Source organism: Perca fluviatilis, chromosome 10, assembly GCF_010015445.1.
Source record: "Perca fluviatilis chromosome 10, GENO_Pfluv_1.0, whole genome shotgun sequence".
Lineage (NCBI taxonomy): Eukaryota > Metazoa > Chordata > Actinopteri > Perciformes > Percidae > Perca > Perca fluviatilis.
This window is the reverse complement of record NC_053121.1, coordinates 29,741,774-29,752,129: the sequence shown is the minus strand read 5'-3', so window position 1 is coordinate 29,752,129 and position 10,356 is coordinate 29,741,774. Positions and strand designations below refer to the sequence as shown.

The window sequence follows — 10,356 nt, the reverse complement described above, 5'->3', positions numbered from 1 at the left end:
TTGTCATTGGTTTGTTCTACTCCAATCAATTTGCTGACATCTATTTGTAAGAATGTAGGAATTTAGCAGGAATGGGAGAATCACTGTAAAGCTAAGGTTTTCTCTCAGGAAAAACATGTTTGCTTTATAAGCTTCTCAGCAACAAATCATCTTTGCACTCACATCTGAAAGTGGGTCACCAATTCTACAACACAACATCCACAGTCCAGTCATATTTGCTCCTATACTGCTTGAAATACCAACTGGGGCAACAGTGTGAAGTCTATAGAACAACATGTCAATCTCTGCATGCTGAAAGGCTTTCCACATTCCCCCGGAACATCACAATACTTCTGTTCTCAAAGTAACTTTCAGTTTGTGTTGATTCAAATGGCCACTTTTGACAAAAGCGTTTTTACCACACCTGCTGTCGTAAAGGTGTTTTCTTTCTTCATTTTGTGACTTTTCGGGAAAAATCGGACCCGGGCAGAGGCCTTAATAAAAACTATATAGAAATAGTGTTCTTTTCACTGTTTCAACAGTCTCGTTTGAGGTTAAAGGTCATGATAATCAGATGGAAAATTACACAGTTTCAGAAACATTAAAAAGGTACATATAGTCACTTTAAGTGAGATTTGTATTGTATTTGTCACTGCGTGTAAAATCCCATGATCCATTGTAGGTGTATGTGTTGTCTTACATGAAAGATATGTTTTTTTAGTATGATACAGACATCACTGTTTTGTAGGCTAGATATAAACTGAAGTTTACACATATCCATTGATCACTTTACTCTGAATGCAAAATGTATTGTTGCATTGTGGTCTAACTGGAGTGGAGAGAAGCTTTGCTTCAGGGACTCATGACAAATCTGACATTTACAATGGGTGGGTTCAGCAAAGGTGGGGTCTTTAGGCATTGACTTGTTTGGTCATTGGACTTAATGGAACCCAAAATCTTGCCACACCACCATTTGTCACTGAACAGTGACTTTTATTTCATCATTGTGGAAATGATTACAAGCCAAAGAGAGACTGGTTGGCATTTATTCAGGGAAAGTGAACCAGCAAATACATTGGACTAAGAACTTTTGGAGCACTCTCCCATGTTTGCTTAGCTAAAGTGGGACACCTTTTTAGAGCATGTTTGCCATATCTTATTAAGAATTATGTGTGTGAAATATAAAGGAAACATTTGTGATGGGAGTTTGTTCAGTTTGTAATTTGTCACATAGGCTATATGTGGCATATGGTAAATTTTCTTAATTTAAAGAAATGTAATACAAGACATGAACTCCTCCCACCCTATAGACAAATATTATAGTCATACTATATAAATACAATTTTATTAACTTTACTGTTGTCTACATTTGGTCAGTTATCAATAGAAATAAGAAATCATCTCGATCCATACACCACAAACAATAAATGCAAGACATATTTCTAATGTAGGCCTATGTTTTGTTTTGTTAACCTAACAGTGGTAAAGAGTGATATATAGTGAACTTCTCTTTGACAGAACTCTCCCAGGTGTTCAGGTGCGGTGCTACACTATCACGTGACATTACACACCTGCTGCAACCCATAATTAACGCACCCTTTTGCAAGGCGGTCTATTGGCGGTCTATTTAAACTGGCAATGCCCTGACGACTGGTTTGGTCTGCAAAGCTGCTCTTTAGCTCACTCTGCTGTAACACATCTGTGAACTTTAGCTGCTCATTAATGTATACATATCATAATAAAGCTCGCCTATTAACAGTCCTAATGTCGCTTCGTTTGGCGCTATCAGTTGTTTCCCCGACTTCCATACTATAAGCTGTGGCCTGAATGCTCGCTTAAAGCCACCAAGCTAATGTTTTCTGTCCTGCTTGGAGCCACTCACTGCAACCCTTCCCGGAGACACTTCACCGAGTAAGTTCTTGGTACTTGTGCTTACATTCATGTTTGGACTTGGTGTCTGAGGTCTGTGCAGTTGGTTTTGTGTGTGCATGGGCTGTATCATTGAGGTTGCTGATGCTGCTAGTTGCTGCTAGTCTTGTGCTCACACTGTCTTTGGAGGCTGCTAGCCATTAGCCTATTTTCTGCCCCGATGCTGCTTTCTTCCTATCTAAAGTGCAATATTTGCTTTTAAGTGTTAATTGTGAATAGTTCTTGTTGTAGCCATTGATTGGTGTTTGGTGGATGCATTATGATTTTATACTGCTGATTTACATTAGGGTCAAATATGACAAATTTGGGAGTGTGTGTGTGTGTACGCGTGCGCGCGCGCTGCCTTGATTACATTATATCTCCCTCTACAGACAATTACAATCGTTTTGGGTTTTTTTTTCTATTGGTTCAATGTAAACCGGGGCTTGTGTAGAGGGGAATATAGGCTACACTTGGGTAATTATAATGGAGGTTATAATATTCAGTTTTTGTTGATTCAACTATATGATCATTTTGAAGGATGTTGTTGGGCTGTTGAATTGTATTGCATTATAGTGTTTCTGTTATTTAGGCTGCACTCAAAATGTGGTGTGGACTAAATAGTAGAAACTTTTCAGAAAGTCTAATGTTGCCACACACTGCCCATGCACAATTCTCTCTCTCATTTGGGCTTTATAGGAAATCCATCACGGTCATTGTCACACACAGGATAGGTTTCTTCCACGCTCTGTTGATATTCAGCTGAACATTAGAGAAATGGCTCAGCCCCCAAGAAATGGTATTATGTGTCGGGTTGTTTGTCATCATTATAATTATATCTTATAATCTCAGCTCCTGTGGTTTGTTCCGCTCAGCCAGATTCAATGCCAGCCTTATGTTTATGTCCACCTACTGATGGTCATCTGCTGATTTATTAATGCTACATGGCATTTCATAGTGTATGAATGTCAGTGATTTGATATACGTGTACAATATCTGCTGCAGGTTTACGTGCAGTTTAGTGTTCCAAATTCCACTATGGCCATGCCAAGACACACCCTACGAAGCAGCTCGATTGGTTGGGGTTAGGCATTTGACCTCGAGTGGTTAAGGTTAGGATAGTCGATTGGTCAGGGGATAGCCTAGGACCTGTACAAATGGGGTAACGTTACAGGGAATTTTGGACACTAAACTGCACGTATACCTCTGATGCATATACAGTACTGCCATGTCGTGACCTGCTTCTGCCTTTGTGGTTTACTGGGTTTAGGTGATCCAGGTTCACCAAGTGGTATATGTCCTGCAATGGTTGGAGGTGCTTTTTTTGGGAATGGCCACATTTAATGTGATTCCACTAGACTTGCATTGCCAGACCTTCCTCACAGCGCCGTGGAGGAGGGTCTGGCTAGTCGACACAGCATTCTGAATGGTAGAAAAGCGTGCTCTGGTTTATTGGGATATCTTTAAACCAATCACAATCGTTCTGGGCGGTGCTAAGCGATGGAGCGACTGTGCCTCTGCAAAGTAGCCTCGGGAAGGAATTTGTTTTTGTGGAACATGTGCTCGTTCATATGTTGTTTTTAGTTATGCAACAGAAAACTCAGATCTAGCTGCTAGGTGTCTGGATTTACCCTGCAGAGATCTGAGGAGCAGTTGACCATAGTCCTCATAAATCAACCAGAGTTTAGAATACCAACACAAAGAAAGCGGAAGGTGACTGACATCCGGCCAAAATGAGGGATTCCCTGAACCTGAACAATCCCGGAAATGAATCGTTGTCGAAATAGACTATGATTCTACCTAATGACTGGCGCCAGCATCTATTAATGTGTTTTTATGGGGCTTTTGGAGTTAATTATTGTCACTCTGCAGCTTTTTCTGTATGTAGCTATAGGCATGTACTTTCAGGCACTAATGAGGTCAGAGCCTGGATGGCAAAGATCAACTGAGTATTCACATAAATCAATCTGCTCCCCCTCAGCCCGCCGACTCAACTGTGCTTATGTTCCTGCACCTTTTCACTCTTGCTCTTCTTCTCCCCTGTTACCTAATTACGCTTACCAAAATATCCAGCTTTTAGATTTCATCATGGCGTCCTTAGTTTCCCACGGGGTCTCTTTGAGTGTAATTCAGTTGTAGGACTGAAAGGTGTGACCTCTCACCTGTCTGTCGAAACATATCCTCTAAAAGTCTCCCGGTGGAGTGCCTGCCGCTGAGGCCGGGCCTACTTACAGCATCAGCCGGGATTTCATCATCCCAGTTCATTCCCTCCACATCAAATAAATATCTGGTGTTGTTGAAGCATATAAGGGCCGTGTCAATGTACTTGTGTCGACATACAGGCTTACCTGTGTGTCTGTTGTGTTTCTTGGGTTAGCGAGCACGTGTGTAGTGAAGTTTGGTAGGCATGTCAGGCATCTGGAGTGGAATATTACAGAGAGTTCATGCATTCATGAGTTGAGTCCTTTTGTAATCCGGGAAGGCACTCATGTGAACATGCAAAAGGTATGTGTGTGAGTATGGGGGGACTGCAAGGTTACCATCAGCAAGAAGACACGTGTTGAGGCAGAACATCTAAAATGTCTTTTGTGCTTTTGTTCTTGTTTGAATGATTATAATATGCTTTTGTTTTGTGCAAAAATCCTGCAAGGTAGGCAATCTCTGTACTGTGTGTATGATTCTGTGTGTATTGTACTATATTATCCGCTGCACAACAAATTGCCTCACTGGACAAATAAAGGAACTTGAACTTGAAAATCCATCAGTCAATCGAAAAAATGTACAGGGACTTTTTAAAATTATTTATATCTTAAGTAGAACTGTAACTATTATTTGGCTTCATCTCCAATGTGAGCATGGATATTTCCTTTTTTTTTCCTTCTCTTTACTTGCTCTTCTCCATTATAAAGTAACTAAGTAGAGCTATTTGTTTTTTTTAGATAAAACGGATGTTGACAAAGTTTCCTTGTAGGGACATCATTTCAAATTTGGAAAAAATTGCAATGTGTTTAAATAGGGTTGCAATAATATCGTATTGAGATGGTATCGTGAGGCCTCTGGTGATTCCCACCCATACAAAGACCCTTCAACCTAATCAAACCCTCCAAACGGAGTGAACTTTACCTTGCTATGAAATTTAACTGACTGCTTGTGTCATTTCGATTGTCACAAAACCATGTGCCCTCATTATTGCCTATTTTTTTTTCCCATTTATCGCATCTTTACAAAATCATGCCTTATAATCTATCTACCAAGGATTTAAAGACCTTTTTTTCAAACGGTAACCACTTGTTCTGTGTCATCTCTGTTTAGAAAATGTATAAAAAAGTATAACATCGATAAAAACATTAGGGCACCTTAAACCTTAGATACGGCGTTTGAAACCAAAAGATGTTTCAGCAATATGCATCAAGATTTGGTTTCAGAGTTATAGAATCACAAAACATAAGCTCCTGTTTCACTTTAGATCTGGGAGACCTCATCATAGAAGAGCAGAGATACCAGCTACAGTAATCTCATAACCCGTACCCGTCACCATGAAATTACCTCTTGGCTGTGCTGTACATTGTACTGTAAATTGCTGCATTTTATTTGTGTAGAAATTAGGGATCGACCGATACTGTTTTTTCAAGGCCGATACCGATTATTGGTAGTTAATGAAACCGATAACTGATATTTGGAACCGATATGCATTTACAGTGAGAATGAAAATCTTTAAGTCAAACTTAAGTCAAAGATTTTGGAATGTTACTAACTCCAACACCAAACTTTGTTTAAATGCTTTAAGCAATTATTTAATGAATCAGAAACTTTTAACATAATACACAGTAAAAGATGGTCATAGTGTTGTGGGCGGGACTTTAACTTTATTGGTCAAATAAAACTCCAATACAGATAATCTCCAAACTGCCAAAAAATGGCCTGATAATCGACCAGGGCCGATAATCCCTCTTAGAAAGGAAGTTAGAGGCATGGATATCCACATGTGTTATCTACTAAAGGAAGTTCTTCTAAAGCAGGGGTGACAAACTCAAGTTCCATAAGGGCCACACTAGAATATGAGAATCGCATCAATGGCCAGACATAGTGTATTGCTTTTATGTCATGGGAAAAGTCAAATAGCTTTGACTGAATTATTGCATGTCTCATATAGTCTTGTCAAAAAAAACGTTGTGAAAAGTGACAAAGTAGGTGGGCCAAAATGTATTGTGAACCTAAATGTAGGTAGGGGCTGGATCAAAATTAGCAAGGGGCCAGATTTAGATTTGAGTTTGACACGTGTGTTCTAAAGGAAGATAACTGGTTTCCCATGACCACCACCCATGTATAATCAATCATACATCAACATGATGCATTATACTCCCTCCTCATATCCCCAACCTGTGCCCTTTTTGTAGAATCAGCACTCCTAACATAACACCTTGTTCCTACCGTTTTGCTCGGTGTGCTTTAAATACACTGTGTCCTTGAGGCAAAAACACACGTGTTCTGAAACACATTTTGTTAACACATTTCCCCGGCCATCTGGATGCACTAAGGTGCCCACACTGTGATAGATTAAGTTATCGTGGTGTAACGTGTATATGCAGTTCCCCATAATACCTGCACCAGTAAAAGCCAACAATAAGTTGAGTAATACTGACAAAAAATACTAAATAGCTTCTCGAGTGTGAGAATTTGCAGCTCTTCTCAATTTAACATTACAATTGTAGATTAAATACTTTTGGGATTTTTGACTGTTGATTGGACAAAAGAAGCAATTTAAGACAATGTCACCTCAGGCTCTCAGGGCTTGTGATGGCCATTTTCCACTATTTTTGATTATGGCTATAGGGTTCATTTTGATTAAACAATTACTCAAACAATTGGAAAAAATGTTGACTGATAAATGGATTAATACAGTAATTGTTAGTCGCAGCCCTACTGTGTTTACTAATACATTAAACAATTCTGTAATAAGTGACTGGACACCAACAGTTACTCTTTAGGCAAGTGTTGGATGTTTGTAGCGTGCAACCTTACTGCACATGCTTTTTGTGTGTTGGATCTGTGGCCAACGGTAACCCTGTTTGGTGACATTCGTCTAAGCCACTTGAAACCCTGCAGAGAGGGCGCCTACAAAAGGCCTGCAGCACTTTTTGAAAAATGAAAAGGAAAACGCAGACTGGTAGACTCAATATTTTGAACAGTTGCACAGTCTAATGCAATCCATTCCAATAGCCCTGCAACATTTATAATAATAGATTGTTGTTGTTGATACTGGTCAGGAAGTGGTCAACTCAACAGGGTCATTTTCTTGGTGTTGTAGAGGATTGCATTAAGGTGTTTCTAATATTGTGTACCCTCACATAGCTTATACAATGTGGGGTCAAAATAACATGAACACTTCGCAATATGGGACAGCGACAGTGCAGACTACGGTCTCATTAAATCCCATAGAGATTATTCAAAAACCTCTTTGACACAGCAAATAATATGATTGGGGATATTTTTCTTGGAGAATGACCCATAATCTAACTTTCTCTTAAAACACAACTAAGCTTGCCTTATAGTGTGCTCCACATTCACCATAGACTGTATATAAAAGTAGCTATTCACCAGCATACTGCCATCTAGTGTTCTCAGGGTGATTTCATCCTAGTAGATCTATTTTCTGATCTCGGTCAAACAAATTGGATTTATAATGTATGGCTTACATTACACGCTGTTTATATCATCTGAGGCTGTGGACGAACCCTGGCAGTAAATCTCTTCTGTAATATCTCCGAGCCCTCTGTGTGACATTGCCAATAAGATGGAGAATTGATGATATGATGTATGAGTGGCCAAGGTGAATGTATTGTTTTAACCAAAAGGGCACCAGCTGCAGTCACAGAGTTGTGGCGTGGAAAGTGGAAATCTGACCTATTGGTTTAGAGCGGATAAAAACACATTACCCCTGACCTTTCCGCTTCATTACTCGCCATGATACCTCATAAATTGAGGAGAATGCAGTGATGGTGTCACGACAGAAGCAAGCTGTAGTTTTCTTTTTTCTTCTCTCTTTGCTCAGTTTTTTTCCCTTACTTGATGTTTAAGTCAGACTATCTGGTTGGCTTTTTTTTTTTGGTTGAGTGTGGTTTGTGACCTTGTAGAACTGTAAGAAAAGGACCATAATATTTATATAAAATAAAAATAAAAACATACCAGTAATAATATCCTAAAGCAAACAATAATGATCCAATGATGAATGCATTTAAATATTAATTTTGTATAATTATGTAACCTTAAGTCCAAATTTTTTTTTAAATAAATTGCATAAATTAAAAATAGACTAACTAGCCAACTGTGAAGTTAAAGTCATAATGAAGAAAAGGCGAATTAAAATAATATCGTACGAATATAATTTTTGTCAGTGTGGCAAAAACGTAACGTCAACTGTTGAACAGCGAATCTGTATTTAAGATCCACAGATATTCCCTCTGTATTAACAAGATGAACTGCTGTTTTTAATAGATTTCATTATATTTGGCGCCCTCTGCTGGTTCATGGGATGTCCCACATAAACTACCAGACTGAATGAAGGAGAGCTTGTCAGTTGATGGTGCGCTCACTGACAAAAAAAAATTATACTCTATATATCGGCCCTTCTCTCAACCTTTTGGAGAAATGATTACGTGATACAGCCAAAAATGTCATATTTTGTTCATAACCGAATGATAGAAAACACAACAAAACTTGTATAGATAACTCAAATAGGGCCAGATTCTAACATCAAACAATTACAAATGTTAAATAATCATATTAGAACTTAAAAGAAGACTGAAACTGTACAAATATCACTGTAGAACTCATAGGCCACGTCCAAATCTTACTGCAGTGCTGAAGGACCCTTCAAGCGTTTGCAGGATGCAGTAAATGCAACTTTTTGCGAGATGATTAACTGAACAGGAGAGCAGAAAGAAACCTATTTCTACAACACAAACCAGTGTTAAATTTTTTCAAGTTAGTTTGAACTACTCGCAACCTAAAATCTGTTGAGAGGTCATGAGTAGACTTTGTTTTACTGCTGTAGGAGGCCATAAGACATACAAAAAGTATGGCAAGGTGAACTTCAATACTGAAATCCCCTTTTTAACGCAGCATCACATTTGCAGATGCTAAGCAGACGATGGCATTACACAGAGCTAAGCCAACAGCATTAGACCGCACAGCAGTATACCACATGCTGTATTAATGACATCAACAACAACAAATAAGAGCAGTGAGTCCATGCATGTAAGTGACTACAGAGGATAAATCTGAGCCAACATAACATCTCCTGCAGAGATATATAAACCTTTTAGCTGTAGTCTACAAGATGCTGCTGCAACCATTCATCTTTCAGCCAATCCAAAGTGTGTGTGTGTGTGTGTGTGTGTGTGTGTGTGTGTGTGTGTGTGTGTGTGTGTGTGTGTGTGTGTGTGTGTGTGTGTGTGTGTGTGTGTGTGTGTGTGTGTGTGTGTGTGTGTGTGTGTGTGTGTGTGTGTGTGTGTGGAGAGATATGTGTGTCTTCAGTTTCATTAATGACAGTATATGGTGACGCCTTCCAGCAGGGATTACCACACCGTGCGCTCTGGCTCTCCCACCGTGCGCAGTAATGAAGGGGAGCTGTGGAGACTGGAGGCTCAGGCGGCGGGTCGCTTTCCACCAGAGTTTACGCGGCAGATGACAAATCTGGACGTGACTGTCTTACCAGAGCTTAAAAATGTCTGAGAGAGACCCAGAGAGAGGCAGGGAGAGAGAGAGAGGGCTAGTATGCTTTATGCACTTGTTCCGTCAACCTGCTTATGCAATTTAACATGAGATCACATTTCTATCGGTCTCAGGAAATCGAAAGAAAACTATGACAAAATGGGTTGTTTTTCAGGTTATTGCATCTGTGTACTTTGGGAGGGGGGTTGCTAACTTGCACCCAGAGCTGAACAGTTGAATTGTTACACATACACTCAATATTTGGAACTCAAATCTTTATCAGTTTCATAGTTTTATCAAACAAAAAAAACACCCCCCCAAAAAAGATACACTTATACTATTATACTACCTCCTCATACCCCCAACCTGTGCCCTTTTTGTAGAATCAGCACTCCTAACATAACACCTTGTTCCTTCTGATTTGCTCGGTGTGCTTTAAATACACGGTGTCCTTGAGGCAAAAACACACGTGTTCTGAAACACAAATCTTATTTTATAACACATTTCCTCTGCCATCAGGATGCACTGAGGTGCTCACACTGTGATAGATTATGTTATAGTGGTGTAACATGTATATGCAGTTCCCCATAATACCTTCACCAGTAAAATAATTATATTGTATAAAAGTGCTAAAACAAGTAGTTGAGTAATACTGACAAAAAATACTAAATAGCTTATCGAGTGTGAGAATTTGCAGCTCTTCTCAATTTAACATCATAAATTGTAGATTAAATACTTTTGGGTTTTGGACTATGG

The 10,356-nt window shown here is 39.3% G+C and overlaps 1 long non-coding RNA gene across 2 annotated transcripts in view; it reads left to right on the top strand.

The window, feature by feature from the left end:
* The first annotated feature begins 1,618 nt into the window (after positions 1–1,618).
* Positions 1,619–10,356, top strand: part of LOC120567321 — a 197,077-nt gene continuing 188,339 nt past the window's right edge. For both annotated transcript variants that reach the window (XR_005640541.1, XR_005640540.1), the window contains exon 1: positions 1,619–1,890. This is a non-coding gene — a long non-coding RNA (uncharacterized LOC120567321). The remainder of the gene's footprint in view (positions 1,891–10,356) is intronic.